At 42.1% G+C, this 18,553-nt stretch overlaps 1 protein-coding gene and 1 non-coding gene across 2 annotated transcripts in view; both read left to right on the top strand.

Moving 5' to 3' along the window:
* The window catches only part of LOC126092242 (dipeptidase 1-like), a 704,929-nt gene that overhangs the window by 414,020 nt on the left and 272,356 nt on the right, over positions 1-18,553 (top strand). The gene's annotated exons all lie outside the window — the stretch shown is intronic.
* On the top strand, positions 13,797-13,870 carry Trnat-ugu (transfer RNA threonine (anticodon UGU)). The gene has a single exon. It is a non-coding gene; the product is annotated as a tRNA-Thr (tRNA).

The following is an 18,553-nucleotide window of genomic DNA, read 5'->3' on the forward strand; positions in this document are numbered from 1 at the left end:
CTCTGACAGAATTACAATGTCATCGGCGAACCTCAAAGTTTTTATTTCTTCTCCATGGATTTTAATACCTCCTCGAAATTTTTCTTTTGTTTCCTTTACTGCTTGCTCAATATACAGATTGAATAACATTGGGGAGAGGCTACAACCCTGTCTCACTCCCTTCCCAACCGCTGCTTCCCTCTCATGAGCCTCGACTCTTATAACTGCCATCTGGTTTCTGTACAAATTGTAAATAGCCTTTCGCTCCCTGTATTTTACCCCTGCCACCTTTAGAATTTGAATGAGAGTATTCCAGTCAACATTGTCAAAAGCTTTCTCTAAGTCTACAAATGCTAGAAACGTAGGTTTGCCTTTCCTTAATCTTTCTTCTAAGATAAGTCGTAAGGTCAGTATTGCCTCACGTGTTCCAGTATTTCTACGGAATCCTAACTGATCTTCCCCGAGGTCGGCTTCTACTAGTTTTTCCATTCGTCTGTAAAGAATTCGTGTTAGTACCTTGCAGCTATGGCTTATTAAACTGATTGTTCGGTAATTTTCACATCTGTCAACACCTGCTTTCTTTGGGATTGGAATGATTATATTCTTCTTGAAGTCTGAGGGTATTTCGCCTGTTTCATACATCTTGCTCGCCAGATGGTAGAGCTTTTAAATTTAACTAATCAATAAACGAGTTTATATTCAATTTTGGTTCATAATCTATGTTTTACGAATTTTAGCATCAAATAGACAACAAATCTTATAAATGTACTTCATTATTTTAGTAGTCGTGACTCTCTGATATAAAGCGTGGAGCAGTCGCAGAAATATTAATTTGTAGTACCAGTAACGTCAACGATTTTACAAATGACATGTATACGATTTTAACATAATTTCTACATTTTACTATTCTTCTTTTCGTGTTAATACGCCATACATTTGGTTTTATTACGAATATTTAACAATAACTATAGTGTTAGCGATCTTATAGTGCTTACTACTTCCTCCAAACGACGCTCTGGACCTCAGTTAATGAATTACACTAAATTGTAATGCATTTTATGAGGCTGGCTGTAACAGATTATGAACCACAAATGAATATAAAAGAACAGAAAGGATTTACGTAAAGCTGGACCACAACAGATGCCATTTTGTCTCTAGTACAGACTGTGGAGGTACCCATAGAAGTTAATAACCCAACCTACCCGTGTTTTGGTGACTTGTCAAAAGCTTTTTAATCAAAATGAGAATGCCAAAGGCTGTAGGAAAAATCATAAAGATGTACGTTACAGAGAACAAAACGACAACTAAAACACGGGGAGGACTGACGAAATCATAATAAACTAGTTAGAGCGGGAGACTCATTAAGCTGACTCCTGTTCACCCTATAATGAACTATATGCCGTTAGATAGAATCCAGGATATAAAATTGGAAATAAAGTGGTCAGTATTATATGTTATGATGGTGATGTAGTGATAGCAGAAAATGATGGTAATTTGCCGTTTCCTTCAACAATTCAATAAAGCTGCTAAGCAATATGACAAGGGAATCTCACTTAAAAAATCAGAGTATAGTAACATGAAAAACAACTAAAAGATGTAAACTAGTAGATGGTGTGTCAGTTGAGCAACTGATGAGCTTTAACTATGTAATGCCTGTTATCAGGAGCAATAAAGACTTAACCATGGGAGAAAAGCCAAGTGACAAAGACAAAAAGAGTACTAGGACGCCTCCAAAATATTCTAAGGAGAATCAAATTTATGACAGCTGAGGAGAAAATAAAAACATATTAAACAACGGTGCACCGTGTTAAGACGCATACAGCACTAACTACAGCGGAAACGAAAAAAGAAAACAAATGATAACAGGAATGGAAACCAAGGGATTAAGGAGGAAGATCCAAGAAGTAACCGCGTGGGACAAGAAAGCAAATACAAGGTGTTACAAAAAGGTACGGCCAAACTTTCAGGAAACATTCGTCACACACAAAGTAAGAAAATATGTTATGTGGACATGTGTCCGGAAACGCTTACTTTCCATGTTAGAGCTCATTTTATTACTTCTATTCAAATCACATTAATCATGGTATGGAAACACACAGCAACAGAACGTACCAGCGTGACTTCAAACACTTTGTTACTGGAAATGTTCAAAATGTCCTCCGTAAGCGAGGATACATGCATCCACCCTCCGTCGCATGGAATCCCTGATTCGCTGACGCAGCCCTGGAGAAGGGCGTATTGTATCACAGCCGTCCACAATACGAGCACGAAGGGTCTCTACATTTGGTACCGAGCTTGCGTAGACAAGAGATTTCAAATGCCCCCATAAATGAAAGTCAAGAGGGTTGAGGTCAGGAGAGCGTGGAGGCCATGGAATTGGTCCGCCTCTACCAATCCATCGGTCACCGAATCTGTTGTTGAGAAGCGCACGAACACCTCGACTGAAATGTGCAGGAGCTCCATCGTGCATGAACCACATGTTGTGTCGTACTTGTAAAGGCACATGTTCTAGCAGCACAGGTAGAGTATCCCGTATGAAATCATGATAACGTGCTCCATTGAGCGTAGGTGGAAGAACATGGAGCCCAATCAAGACTTCACCAACAATGCCTGCCCAAACGTTCACAGAAAATCTGTGTTGATGACATGATTGAACAATTGCGTGCGGATTCTCGTCAGCCCACACATTTTGATTGTGAAAATTTAAATTTGATCACGTTGGAATGAAGCCTCGTCCGTAAAGAGAACATTTGCGCTGAAATGAGGATTGACACATTGTTGGATGAACCACTCGCAGAAGTGTACCAGGGGAGGCCAATCAGCTGCTGATAGTGCCTGCACACGCTGTACATGGTACGGAAACAACTGGTTCTCCCGTAGCACTCTCCATACAGTGACGTGGTCAACGTTATCTTGTACAGCAGCAACTTCTCTGACGCTGACATTGGGGTTATCGTCAACTGCACGAAGAATTGTCTCGTCCATTGCAGGTGTCCTCGTCGTTATAGGTCTTCGCCAGTCGCGAGTCATAGGTGGGAATGTTTCGTGCTACCTAAGACGCCGTCCAATTTCTTCGAACGTCTTCCTGTCGGGACACCATCGTTCTGGAAATCTGTCTCGATACAAACCTACCGCTCCACGGCTATTGCCCCGTGCTAATCCATACATCAAATGGGCATCTGCCAACTCCGCATTTGTAAACATTGCACTGACTGCAAAATCACGTTCGAGATGAACACTAACCTGTTGATGCTACGTACTGATGTGCTTGATGCTAGTACTGTAGAGCAATGAGTCGCATGTCAACACAAGCACCGAAGTCAACATTACCTTCTTTCAATTAGGCCAACTGGCGGTGAATCGAGGATGTCCAGTACTTACTGACGAAACTAAAATGAGCTCTAACATGGAAATTAAGCGTTTCCGGACAAATGTCCACATAACATCTTTTCTTTATTTATGTGTGAGGAATGTTTCCTGAAAGTTTGGCCGTACCTTTTTGTAACACCCTGTATATTGGTAAGTGATCAGTGTGATACAGAAAATATAAATAAATGCTTGAAGACAGGAAAAATAAATCTGAAAGATCATGTGGAAAGGACGGACCACGCATGACTAAAATTTCTGAACACAGACGACCGCATGGGTGACAACTGCCCAAGATACGGGACAACAGTTGGTTCAGTACATTCTCGGACGATGCCAACAAACAGGCGAAACCATAATTAGCAGGTGAAAATGAAGAAGAAGTCGAACAAGATTTCTTACTGCAAATATCGGGATGGTTACTTCGAACAAGACTTAGCCAAATCCCATCCCCGTACGTTACGAATTTGTGCTCCGTCTCTAATAACAACATCGGTGGCTGGGCGTTAGTCTGAAATCTTCCTTCCTTAGAAGTTTCCTTGCTCAGGCTCTTGGAATGCGTCAAGGATAAACATTACAGACCGAGACTGCATGAGCCTCCGCAACCTTTTGTCCGTATGTATGATGATCATCTAAAGGATGAATCAATTAGCTATGATTTGAACGGTTGCGGTGGTGCACAGAATGTGACGGAGACCACTGTAAGAAATACAGCAGACTGACTTTGGAGAGATGGTAAATCTAATGTTGTTGTTATGGTCTTCAGTCAGAGGATGGATTTCATGCAACTCCCTAACGTAGTCTTTCACTGCGCTTAATACCCCCACACCTGTCCCCACCGCCGCTTCCATCTATTACGAAAGTGAGTATTTCGTGAAGCCACATTATGCGTCTCGCGAACCGATCCCTCTTTTAGTCAGGTTATTCCACTATATTTTCCCCCATTTCAGTGGAGTTCCTCCACAACAGTTATTCGATCTATCTATATAATCTTCGGAATTCTTCTGCAGCACCTTGTTTCAAGAGCTTCTATTCTCTTCATCTTCAGACTCTACATCGTCCATTATTCACTTCCCCTACAAGCCCACATTGCAGACAAGTAAGTTCAGAAAAGACTTTACACTGCAGTAAAAATTTAAGGACGCAAGTAACTTTCGCATGATGTGTCACTGGAAGTAACATAGCTCGATGGATCTTGAAACATACGTTGAAAGAACAGATACAATATAGCAGTTTAATACTTGCGGTAACTGAAAAAAATACACAATGAGACGAAGAGAAGTGACACTCATATTCAAAGGCAATAACTGCACTGAAGTCACTGCGATTTATTATGGTCCCCTTGGAATTAGAAACGGGAGCATGTTTCTTAACAGGGTGTTTTATCACCATGGACACAGAATGCTCTCCTTTCCTTTGCCAGTACCAGGTCAGGCCATTCGCCGAACATTCTCTCTTTCGAGGAGTGCCTCCACCTATGCAGTCCTATGAGGTCGCTTGTTGCCTTCCATAAAAACTACGTGAGATCCGAATACATCCTTGAAAAGACTCAAATGGGGAGGGAATACAATATCCCAAGAATTATGAGGGAGTTGCATCCACTACGGGAGTATCGTTTCGACTTATATCCTACAGTGCTTTGTGAAATTCTTGCAGTAACATATATCTCATCCCATCTTCATCTACCTCCGTTTCCCTGTCCATAATATTGCCTATATGTTCGTTTCCCTTGTTTTCTCTTTATTTGGGTCATCAGTCTTCTGAGTGATTTGATGCGGCCCGCCACGGACTCCTCTCCTGTGTCAGCCTCTTCATCACAGAGCCGCACTTGCAACCTGCTTCCTCAGTTACTTGCTGGATGTATTCCTCTTCAGTTTTCGCCGTCTAACGTTCCTTCTAGTACCATGGAGTTAATTCCCTCATGTCTTAACAGATGCCCTATCATCCTGTCCCTTGTCCATATTCCTCTCCCATTCTGCCCAGAACCTCCCCATCGCTTACCTTATCAGTCTACTTAATTTTCGACGTTCATTTGTAGCACCACATCTCAAATGCTTCGATTCCCTTCTGTTCCGGTTTTCCCACAGTCCATGTTTAGCTACCACATCAATGCTGTACTCCAGACGTACGTTCTCAGAAATTTCTTCCTCATATTAAGGCCTATGTTTGATACTAGTAGACTTCTCTTGCCCAGGAATGCCCCTTTGCTATCGTTAGTCTGTGATAACCTCCTTGCTCCGTCCGTCATTGGTTATTTTACTGCCTAGGTAGCTGAATTCCTTAATTTTATCAACTTAAGTTTCCCGCTGTTCTCATTTCTATTACTTCTCATTGCCTTCGTCTTTCTTCGATTTACTCTCAATCCATACCCTGTACTCACTGGACTGTTCAGCAGATCATGTAATTCCTCTTCACTGTCACTCAGGATAGCAATGTCATTAGAGAACCGCATCATTGATATCCCTTCCCCTTGAATTTTAATTCCACTCCTGAAACTTTCTTTCATTTCCATCATTGCTTTTTCGATGTACTGATTGAACAGTAGAGGGAAAGACTATATCCCTGTCTTACACCCTTTTTAATCTGAGCTCTCCGTTCTTGGTCGCCCACTCTTATTATTCCCTCAAGGCTCTTGTACATATTGTATATTACGGGTCTCTCCCTATAGCTCAACCATATTTTACTCAGAATTTCGAACATTTTGCACCATTTTACAATGTCGAACGCTTTTTCTCTTGTATAGCCCTTCTATTTATTCCTTCCAAATCTCACCTTTCCGTTCTTTGCTTAGTATTTACTTCCCATATGAGCTCTTGATATTTAATCGACTGTATCTTTTTACTCCTATCGGTGTTTTACTAATTTATTGTAGGAATCACCTGCAGGGGTTCGTCAAAAGTAGTGGAACTCCGCAAGAAATGCGTGCCTGAATACAAACGTGGATGCTAGCCAACGCTGCAGGTTGCGCTGTTCTGTTTCACCACTAACGGCAACTGTACAATGACCTCAATGTGTTGCAAGTGTCAGTTGGGGACAGATGAACGGAAATGACGCTTTTATTCAAAGAAAATAATCACACTGAAGTCGTCGCGATTCATGATGGTACCTGTATACTACAAAACGTGTAGCCAAGTGACTTCGAACATGGGCATATATTTCTGATGCTGGTATGGTGGCTGCTTCCGTAACCAGGGCAGCCGAAATGTTCGTTGTTTCAAGAGACACCAAATCTAATGTTTGCTTCTCCTATGTCACAACACGGACGAAAATGTGTCTTGAGAGGTGGAGAAAGGCGGTCATTGAAGAGAATTGTGACAGAAGATAAGACGAGGACAACTTAAGAAGTCACTAAATGTCGCACCCACGTACACTGTCAGCATCAAAACAAAACGAAGGGAGCTCCATGAGCCGGGAACATCACTGCGAGCTGGAATTACAGAACCACTCATCACTGACGCAGATTACCGTAACAAGAATGTGTGCTACCCGAGCCTTAGAATTTGAGCTACGGAGCAATAGCATAGACTAATTTGGTCGGATGAGTCTTGCTGCACGCTGTTTTCCTCTTCTGGCCGAGATTACGTCCAATGAGAAAAATATGGAAGAAGTTGGGTGACGATTTGGAGAGCCGTTTCGTGGTATTCCATGAGCCCCATGGGTAACCTGCAAGGTCGCAATACTGCCAACAATCACGCGACGATTTTCGTTGATCTGCTACATCCCAACATTAAAATGTTTGCTTCCCAAGGGTAATGTTGTGTTTCAAGACGAAATAGCCCTTTTCATTCAGCTCGCATCTTCCAAGACTGGTTTTGTAAGCACGAGGATGAATTATCGCTTCTCTCTTCTCGCCTGTCCACTGCAGTTATCAGATCTCTGTATTACTGAGCCTTCGTGATCTGCTTTAGAGAGGTGGGTGCGTCATTGATATCCACCTCTCTCATCGTTGGCGGACCTTGCATTTGTTTCCCGGGAAGAGTGGCATAAGATACTCTTAAAGGCCATGTAAGACCTGTGTTCATTCATTTCGAGACGAATGTAAGCTGTTTTGAACGCCATAAGTTTTTTTGTGCTGCATTAGGCTTGGTAATGTATTGTGTTTTTGGTTTTCCATATTTTTGTCCAGCAACTCTTTCTTTACCCTAGTCACACACGCTTCTACAGCCTTGCATTTCTCTTCTATCCGTTACCACATTGTAGCTCATTTTTAGAAATGTGTATTCCATTCTTTCCCTCTTATTAGCTGCATCTTTACACTTTCTTCTTTAGTCAGTTAAAATTAACATCTCGTGTGTTGTTCAAGGACATCAAACATTGCTTGTCTTTTTGCCTGTTTGATCATCTGTTGCCTTCCTTATTTCATCTGTCAACGACGCCGATTGTTCTGTTGTATTCATTTTCTCTGTTTATGTCAATCTTTGCGTAATGCTTCCTTTAAAGCTTTTTTTGAAGCAATCCAGGTCCCATCTTTTTTATTTGTTACCTTTCTGCAGTTTCTTCAGTTTTAATGTACAGTTGATAACCGAACAATTATGGTTAATGTTGATTTCTGCCACTGGGAATATTGTGCAGTTTTAAAGCCTGTTTTAGGAATCTGAAGGGAATCTTCAGGCGTTAAGCTTCACCACCAGGATACGGCTGGAACCATATCCTCACAATACTGACTGAAACACACCTTTCAAAACCGCTAAATTTATAAATAGATATGACACACAGAAAGGCAGTGCTACACCGTTGTGTCATTCTCTGGTGCGTATGGAAATTCGGAGTATATGTTTCAACCGTGTATGTAAGTGATGGTTCCGCCCGAATAAATTTTTATTTTCTTAGGTGTTCTCGTAGACCTGTTCCGCAAAATGCACTCGACAGTGCGTGTGGTCGTACGTTTAATGCGACTGACTGCAAATCTGTTAAGTGAATGACGGTACACCTCACTCAATCTCCCTCTGCGTGAGTGGTCGGCTGGAGAGGATAACTTGAGACCGACAGAGAGATTAAGTGAGACAGAAGTTGTAACATTCAAATTTATGAGGTTGATATTACATACAGTTTCCAGACAATAACATTTCACATTATAAAAGTGATATCAATTCTACATCGACTAGATCTTCGTCAATACTTCACAACTCATGTTATGGTGTGTGGTGGAGGCTATCTTTCCCACCCTTTCCGCCTCCATTCACAAACGGCACCTGGGCAGAATGATCTTCGGTGAGGCACCGTATGACATCTACGTTCACAGAAATTTTCGTCGTGATCACTCTATTACAAGCATGTGAAGAAAGCAGAACGTTCACTGAAGATCTCCGTAACGCTTTCGCGCAGAGTACTCAATTCCGTGGCGAAATGCGCCAATCTTCTTTGGATCTTCTCTATCTCTTTTATTAAACCGTTTTGGTAAGGATCCCGGATTGATGAACAGCAGTCAAGATTCGAACGAATTACTGTTTTGTAAGCCGCTTGCTTCGTCGATGAATTATATAAGGGGTGTTCAAGAAGAAACGAGACGGAGGCTTTATTACATAAAGCCGTGCCTATATGTTAGAAGTATTGACCCAGGCTGTTGAGGCACTTGTTCTACTGTTACACAAGGTGGTGAATAGCTGGCTCATAAAATTCCCGGGGCTGCAATGTTAACCAGTTCCGCACATACAGCTGGATGTCGTCGTCCGAGGTGAATCGTTTGCCGCGCAGAGCCTTTTTAACGGGACCAAGAATGGCCTAATGACAGGGAGAGAGGTCCGGACTGCAAGGAGAGTGGCCGGAAACCTCCCATTTGAATTTCTGCAGGAGTGCCGCGACTGTGTTGGCCGTATTGTCGAATGACCCTACGGGTGAAATTTCCTGGTCGTTTTGATATGATAGCTTGGCTAAGTGTGGTCAAGGTTTGCCAGTAACGCTGGGCATTCACTGTCCTTTCGTGGTGCAGGAAGTGAATATGAAGGCGGCCCCTTAAAAAGGCTCTGAGAGGTAAACGGTTCACCTCGGACGGCAACGTCCAGCTGTACGTGCGGTACTGGTTAATATCGCAGGCCCGGGAATTTTATAAGACAGCCATTCATCGCCTTGTGTCTCAGTGGGACAAGAATCTCAACAGTCAGGGTCAATACTTCTAATTGCCTCAGCTCTGTCTTACTGTTGGAATGACAGTATTATGTACTACTCTGAGACGATTTTGTACACCCTGATTTGTGCTAAAGCTCTGATAGTATCTTTATCGGTGAATAAAATCTTAGGCGTGGTACTGCTGTAATAACGTTCCGTCTAAGTTCAAAACAATAGAGACGGTTCATAAGCACTGATTCAGGAAGGAAAGGAGGCATGACCTTTCTAAAGGAACCATTCTGACACTGGTCTAAGCTATTCAGGGAAACTAGAGAAAACGTAAATCTGCATGCCCGACTCTGTGAATCATATCGAGGCCTTTTGAATGCGAATCCAGTATCGTTCAATAGCACCGTCAGTGACCTGGAAGTAGAGCCAAATGGTCTTCTGTTCACAATATTTTTTGAGTCTTACATGTTTCAGCATTTGCCTTACAACTAAGAGAAATTTTCCAAAAACGTCCGTCGGAATTTTTAACTTACCCGTCGAACAAAATGTTACTGATAAAATTATAAGGTTCCAGTGAACCTGCGTATGTAAGAGAGAAAAGTCGATGAATTTTCCAAGACGTATAATGAACCTGCGGCACAGTACGGTAGAGATACTTTCCACAATGTTTTTCTCCCGGCAGTTCATTTACTGGCAACTAAACTGCCTTAATATAGAATATTTTCTACGACTAAGGGATCCACTGTTTAAAGAGTGGTAATTATTTACTCGTACATCTGCGTGAGTTGCAAGCTCATTGTTTGACCGGAGTAATCTATGACGACCATTTGGCAAATTGTATTTCCATGTACACCGAAGAAAAATTTGTTAGGCTAAACTCAATAAAAGCGGCGTATTTAATTAATTATCGTGGACAATGTAAATCTATTACACTGGAGTTATCGTTCAACGATTAATGGAAGTACGCAACATCAGTATGGGAATTTGCTCGCTTTAAATGTTATTGAATTTCACTGAAAGTACACGCCCGAAATCAATAATGCAGATATCAATGGTTTAAAGCGCGAGACATTATTCTGATTTATTCTCCATAACAAGCTGTGTGATGCAACAAATACGCACATAAAATCACTGAATAAAACCAAAGCGATATATCCCCTGTAGTCCAGTATTTTTATGGTAGCTACAGTACAGTCAACTTCTGCCTTGAACTACCGTCTCATTCCTATTAACTTGTCGGGATTTAACAATATGCAGAACAGAGATTGAAGGTCTTAAACCATAAACACCTTAATCGAACGCTACGCAACTGAGACTCCTTTATTTTAATACTTGGAGGATATGTTGATTAAAATTTCTTCATTATGGCAACCGTTCCCAAATATAAAGAGTAAAATGAGGGTTCTTGTTGTCAGTGACAGTTCGCAATATTTCACAGACACAACGTTTATTGATGTAAGTTCACAAGGTCGATCACTGAACAACAAACGAAAGGTAACAATAACGATACCAGTGAAAGTCTCCTAATTGAGGCAAACAAAAGTTCCCTTCTAATTTTCCACAAAGGTTCGTGGTAATACATACACACACACACACACACACACACACACACACACACACACACTAGAAATAGTCCAATTCAGAGACGAAGACGTAATCTTCAACGGTCGCATACGCGAGGTCGACATCCAGCATGAACTGAACTTCGGGACTGGTTCTAGCCCCAACTTAGCTCTCTCCAGCCAAACAGGTTTTGGCGTAGTGATACTTCGTGAAGGCCTTGGCTCGAGCTCCCCCTGCAGGAAATAGTGCTCGGAATGTCTGTATTTAATGTCTCGTATTTAAATAGCCGGTGTTTACCATGGTGCTTTTGGTACGCCTTGGACACAGACAACCTCGTCCTCTGTGGTGTAATATGGGTTGCCCTCAGGGGCTACCTTGGCTCTGGTATAAAAGTTCTTTTATTGCAGCCGTTCCTACGGATAAAGAGTGAAGTAAGTTTTTTTATTCGTTTTCTGACTGTTTTGATGCGACCCACCACTAATTCCTCACCTTACAGTAGCACATGCACCTGACGTCCTCGAATATTTGTTGTTTCCATTACTTGATGTGGAAATACTCCCATGGGGTAGAGGCAGGTGACCATTCAGATTTGGCACTACTTTGAAACATAGAAAGGTCTTGATCGCACAATTCTTCATTAAACGCTGTGCGTTTCAAAATTTCGTCATCAGACTGAAACTGTGGAATGAAATGTACAAGAAACTGTAGAAAATATACATAAGCGTGCATCCAAGTATTCCAATATACAGAAATTTCACATAGCATCGTAATTACATAGCATCGTAATTACCGATTGGCCCCACTCCAGGTCATTCTACAGATTTCATTCACTTTGGTGTTTCTGGATTGGGTTGTTTGGGGGAGGAGACCAGACAGCGAGGTCATCGGTCTCATTGAATTAGGGAAGGACGGGGAAGGAAGTCGGACGTGCCCTTTCAAAGGATCTACCCCGCATTTGCCTGGAGCGGTTTATGGAAATCACGGAAAACACAAATCAGGATGGACGGACGGGGGATTGAACCGTCGTCCGTCGGAATGCGGGTCAAGTGTGCTAGCCACTGCGCCACCTCGTTCGGTGGCGTTACTGGAGGAGACGCTAACCAGCACTAGGTGCATATAGAATGTTCTCAGACCCGTTTTTTAGCCGTTCTTGCAACAGGAACGTGATGTGTTGTTCCAACAGGATAAAACTCGCCTACACACTGCCCGTGAATATCAAAATGCACTGCAAGGCGGAGTGTAATCTCCCTTGTCAGCTCGTTCTAAGGACTTGTCTCAAATCGAGCACGTGTTGGATATAATGGGACCAGAAATGACTCATGCGACTCATCAAGCAAGATTTCTTACAGGTGTGGATTAATGTATTTCAGAACAGTATTCGTAATCAGTACGATCTACTGGATGCCAGAGTCAGCGTCTGTATTGCCACCTGTGGAGGCTACAAAAAATGGTTTAAATGGCTCTGAGCGCTATAGGACTTAACTTCCGAGGGCATCAGTCCCTATAACGTAGAACTACTTAAACCTAACTAACCTAACGACATCACACACATCCATGCCTGAGGCAGGATTCGAACCTGCGACCGTAGCGGTCGCGTGGTTCCAGACTGTAGCACCTAGAACCGCTCGACCACCCCGGCCGGCCAGTGGATTCTACACCATGTACTAATGTGGGAACTGTTTCAGCAAGGGTTGATACCTGGTATATCAGAACCCTTAGTGCCATCGATCTGTAAATGAAATCATTTCATGTACCTCAAATACACTGCTACATCAATATCTCTCGAGTATATTGGAAAGCTCAAATAGGTTGTATTTATTTTTTACTGGCACTGTAAGTTTCATCATTCTTCTGTAGAGCCACATCATAAATCCTTAGATTCTCTTGTGTTCCCGTTTTACCACTGTGCATGATTCGTTTCGATACACGCTCTGCTCGAAACATACATCCTCAGAAAATTCTAGCTCAAATTGAGAAGTATGTCTGACACCAATAGACTTCTTTTGGTCACGAATGCCGTCTTTATCTGCATTAATCTGCTTTTTATATAGTCCTGCCTTCGTGTGAAGTGGGTTGTTATGCTTCCAAGCTATCAGAATTCCTTACAGTCGTCTGCATCGTTACCACCAATTTTAATGTTAAGTATCTCACTTCTGCACCCTCTCATTACTTTTGTCTTTTGCCGTTTATTCTCAGTCAATATTTTATACTCATTAGACTGTTCATTCCATTCAACATATCCCGAGAATATTCACTGAGCATAGTAATGTCATCATCGAAAGATATCGTTTATATTATTTTACCCTCAGTTTTGATCACACTCTTGAAACTTACTTTTATTACCGTCGTCGTTTCTTCGATGTACAGATTGAACAGTAGAGGTGAAACCCTCCATCCCTGTCTTATACCATCGGTAACCATGCAGATCGTTAAAATGAAATTACAATGAAATGAACACCCTTAGCTGCTTAGAGGCATTGACATACGTCAACGGGGACAGATGAAAATGTGTGTCCGACCGGGACTCGAACCCGGGATCTCCCACTTACATGGCAAACGCTCTATCCATCTGAGCCACCGAGGACACAGAGGATAGTGCGACTGCAGGGATTTACGTCTGATACGCCTCCCGCGAAACTCACATCCTCAACGTATTGTCTCGCACTACCTTCGTAGTGCACCCGCCCACTCTTACGGGGATCGGCAACGCGCCGCGAGTAAGGAGTATAATGGGCGGGGGCACTACGAATGTAGTGCGGGAAAGTACGTTGAGAATGTGGGTTTCGCGGGAGGCGTGCCAGAGATGAATTCCTGCAGTCGCGTTATCCTATGCGTCCTCGGTGGCTCAGATGGATAGAGCGTCTGCCATGTAAGCGGGAGATCCCGGGTTCGAGTCCCGGTCGGGGCACACATTTTTGTGTGTCCCCGTTGACCTATGTCAACGCCTGTAAGCAGCTAAGGGTGTTCATTTCACTGGAGCTATACCCTCTTGGTTTTTCACGCCCATTGTTCTCACTTGGTTCTTGCACGTATTTACCATTACCCAACTTTCTTTGTAGATTACACCTACGTTTCCCCAGAATACACCTACTTATCTCACAATTTCGAACACCTTGCACCATTTTACATTGTCTAGCGCTCTCCTTAGGTCGAAAAATTCTTAGAGTCTGTCTTGACTGATGTGAATACGACATAGCTATTAGGCGTGGAAACTTTACTTATCTTTAATGTGGAGCTTGTGCAGATGAAGTGTGCATAGAACTTGTGGACATAACATGGGAAGGATGAAATCATTGACATGAGGGCATCAGACATGATGGCACAGATAGTTGGCTGTAGTGTACAGACGCTGAAAGTTTGGTCACAAGATAACGTGAAGACATCAGTGTACCAAAAAGGGTGGGGCGAGTGCATGCAAATGAACTACACCACGAGAAGACCTTAGAATTGTTCTATTGGCTCTGATGAACAGGTGGCTGACAACACCTGAAATCCAGAAACGGGTTACAGGTAGAAAGTCACCACGAACTGTCGGGAGAAATTTACGGGATGCTTGGTTGGGATCTCGAATTGACATGCATTAGTTGCTGCTGATACCATATAACACGAAGCAGATTTCTATGGCGTAGAATCAGAGTGAGTTTAGACATTCAGAATTGTTCGGGTAAGAGATTCGTTTCTGTTTGTAGTGATCAGATCGAAGCCCAGGTGTTTAGTACACAGCCTCCTGAGAAGCCGCAGAAAGCAGCAATTTTCGTGACGAAAACCTGCCTAACTTCTGGAATTATAATGTGGGGAACTATTGAATATGACAGTAGGACTCATTTGCTAATTTTTGATGAGAAGTTCAATGGTCGCCAGTATGTGTCAAGATGGTTAACTCTGTTGTCATATCCTTCACAGCCATGAGACCAAAGCGCGTATTCCAGCAAGATAATGCTTGTTCAGTTTGTGAAACTCTCCCGCTTGAAGAAATAATTCAAATATTCTGAAATAGTAAGCATTTCTTTGACTATACATATACATCACATTTGCCAGTTTCTGTTTTCATTTGGATAATTTCTTTGTGTTACGTCACTTTCTTTGTCTTAGATTGTGTTGCGGGATTACTAATAAAGGGTAAATTTCTCACGAAAATCCATTAAACATTAGCAAAGTTTTCTTTTTTATTCTGTCCATGCTACGAATTTCTTAATGTCTTTTCACTTAATCATCGTTAGTAGTAATGTTTACTACGTATTAAGTACTAAATTTTCATGTATTACTCATGTTGACGGAATGGAGATATTCTGACTGCGTTGTTAACTATCTACGCTACTCAATGTTCTGCTTCTTGCCTTTAATATTCTTTCTATGTGTAATAGATTTAGTAGAAGACATAAAACATAAACGATATTGATTTCAGGAATACCTGATATGAAGGATAAAGCTGATCCCATTCGGATACTACTTTCGTGGTGCGTTGTGGGAATTTTTTTCTAGAGTGCGTTGCGGAATTGGTTAGTAAATTCAAATTGGTTTCCCTGGAGGGAAGACGACGGTCTTTTCACTTTTCGCGAAGCACTGTTGTGATAATTTAGAGAACAGACATTTGAGACCGACTGCAGAACGACTGTACTGCCGCCATCATACATTTCGCGTATGGATTACGAAGATAAGATAAAAAATTAGGACTCCTACAGAGGCTTATAGAAAGTCGTTTTCCCCTCGCTCTGTTTACGTGTGGAACAAGAAAAAAATGACTAGTCGTGATACAGGGCACCCTCCGGCATGCACCGTACGGTGGCTTCGAGGATATGTATGTAGATTTAGAAGTAGACACAGGTGTGTGATTATCGAGAAAACTGATAGAAAATGACGTGGAGTCCTTCTAGCCCATCGTTGCTGAAGCTACGTTTTTCATTGTCTGTGAAACAAGTTAGCACAAAGGTTTTTTGCTTCCACGAAAGGTAAGGATGGATTTACAATTTGACTTCAGTGACGTTACTTATGGACAAGACAGTAACGAATTCCTTAAAAGCTTTATCTTCCTTCATTATCCATGTCTAGTTTCATAACGTGATTTTTGGTATTACACACATCCTTTCGTACCCGCCGGATAACAGAGGTTTAGCACGCCGCTTTTGGAATTCAGACAAGCGCATTGGCAGGAGGATTAATAACGAGGGCCGTTGTGTTGGCCAGAGTGATGTAGTTTCCCTCGTCCCATTGGTGAATACCGGATTGGCATCTGCGTTCCGCCACAGTTACACGATTCGCATACGTTCCGAAACACATCGTCACACTTTCACATGGGATAACTAGACGCAGACAGATGGATTAAGCAAAATCGTCTTGAATGGTAGTGGGAGGGTGGGCGGGGGCAGGGGGGCGAGGGAATAGCGGCAAGAAGGCCATCTCACCATCTTATACCATTAACGTTGCCAAATGGTGGATATAACGGGCGAAGCCCAGGAAAAAGAAAGATACATACCCTTTCGGTGATACGTAAGACAGACATGACAAACCTGTTGAAAGAAATTGCTTGGCACAGAATATAGCGTAAAGATAAAGACATCTAAGATGAATGTTATGAAGGATATTAGAAAGCAGAATAACGTCTTGCTTATCAAATGTGGGAACGATGCAATATTGGAAGAAGTGAAAGAATTGACCTACCCATTAAGTCGGATTACCCGCTATGGCCGGAGCAACGAAGGTATCAGAGGTAGATAGCCACAGGCAGAAAAACTTGTCTCTACAAAAGAGCTCCACTGGTTCCGGCTGATGGTACTGAACTGAGAAAAAAGTTCCTGAAATTGAATTGTATGGATTAGTGACCACCATTTTTAAAATGTCGTGATATCAAGAAAGTTAAAAAACTAAGTCGACTGGCAAAGTACGAAATGCAGAACTATTAAAATGAAAGGATGATGGGTGCGGACAGGAATTTACAGACATCTCTTATTAGTAGAAGTGATATGTTAGCGGCGCATTTGCTTTGGTACCGAGAAGTATTTACCTTGGCTCTGGATGGATCAATTAAAGGGAAAATAGATGAGGCAGACAAAATCTGATTTGACTAATTGTAGAGGACATTTGGTGTAGAAATTATACAGTTGACGAAGTACGGGATAAAGTAAGGTAACTGGAGGCCATACGCAAACTGACTGAGAGACTGTTTACTCTAAAATATATGCAACCAATGTCCAATTTTTTCATTCCCTACTTTCTTTATACAGGGTGTTACAAAAAGGTACGGCCAAACTTTCAGGAGACATTCCTCACACACAAAGAAATAATATATGTTATGTGGACATGTGTCCGGAAACGCTTACTTTTCATGTTAAAGCTCATTTTATTACTTCTCTTCAAATCATATTAATCATGGAATGAAAGCACACAGCAACAGAACGTACCAGCGTGACTTCAAACACTTTGTTACAGTTCAAAATGTCCTCCGTTAGTGAGGATACATGCATCCACCCTCCGTCGCATGGAATCCCTGATGCGCTGATGCAACCCTGGAGAATGGCGTATTGTATCACAGTTGTCCACAATACGAACACGAAGAGTCTCTACATTTGGTACCGGGGTTGCGTAGACAAGAGCTTTCAAATGCCCCATAAATGAAAGTCAAGAGGGTTGAGGTCAGGAGAGCGTGGAGGCCATGGAATTGGTCCGCCTCTACCAATCCATCATAGGTCACCGAATCTGTTGCTGAGAAGCGTACGAACACTTCAACTGAAATGTGCAGGAGCTCTATCGTGCATGAACAACATGTTGTGTCGTACTCGTAAAGGCACATGTTCTAGCAGCACAGGTAGAGTATTCCGTATGAAATCATGATAACGTGCTCCATTGAGCGTAGGTGGAAGAACAAACTAAAATGAGTTATAACATGGAAATTAAGCGTTTCCGGACACATGTCCACATAACATATTTTCTTTCTTTGTGTGTGAGGAATGTTTCCTGAAAGTTTGGCAGTACCTTTTTGTAACACCCTGTATACTACAAATTTGGTGAACCATCTATATGTCAGGCAATACAGTCAGAATAGGGATAATGAACAGACATATGGGTGGTTTACAGACATGTACGCTGAAAACACTTCTTTCGGTTAATCTGCTGTTGTTGGCTATAACTCACAGCAAATGTTCCCGCCCGATCGCTTGGCTAACATCCAGTACACGCTTCGCTGATTTATGACGGGCCGATGCGCTGCAAGATTTGTAAGTTGACGGCCACTTTCTGCACCTTTTGCTTATCGTTTCAAATACTCTTGCAGGCTGATTTTACAGTGCTATATCCAGTCACGAGCCTCCAACCCGTAACGACACACCATTAAGATACATAATATAATGCACTTAATTGTTCGCAAGTAAGGTCAAGCGCTTTATCTATTTATTGATGTTGTAATAAAGGTGACGTGCAGCTATATACTGTTGCCCGAACTGCCATTATTCGCCTTTAAGCGTCTGGAAATGTAACACTTACAATGTTAATAAATATGTAACGTGTATACAATTCTTTTTCTTAAGGAGCTGTTTCTCTTCGGAGTTTGGGTATGATCAAGGCTACTTTTGTTTTTGACTTTGCGGATGTCAGCAGT

This window comes from Schistocerca cancellata, chromosome 7 (genome assembly GCF_023864275.1).
Source record: "Schistocerca cancellata isolate TAMUIC-IGC-003103 chromosome 7, iqSchCanc2.1, whole genome shotgun sequence".
Taxonomy (NCBI): Eukaryota; Metazoa; Arthropoda; class Insecta; order Orthoptera; family Acrididae; genus Schistocerca; species Schistocerca cancellata.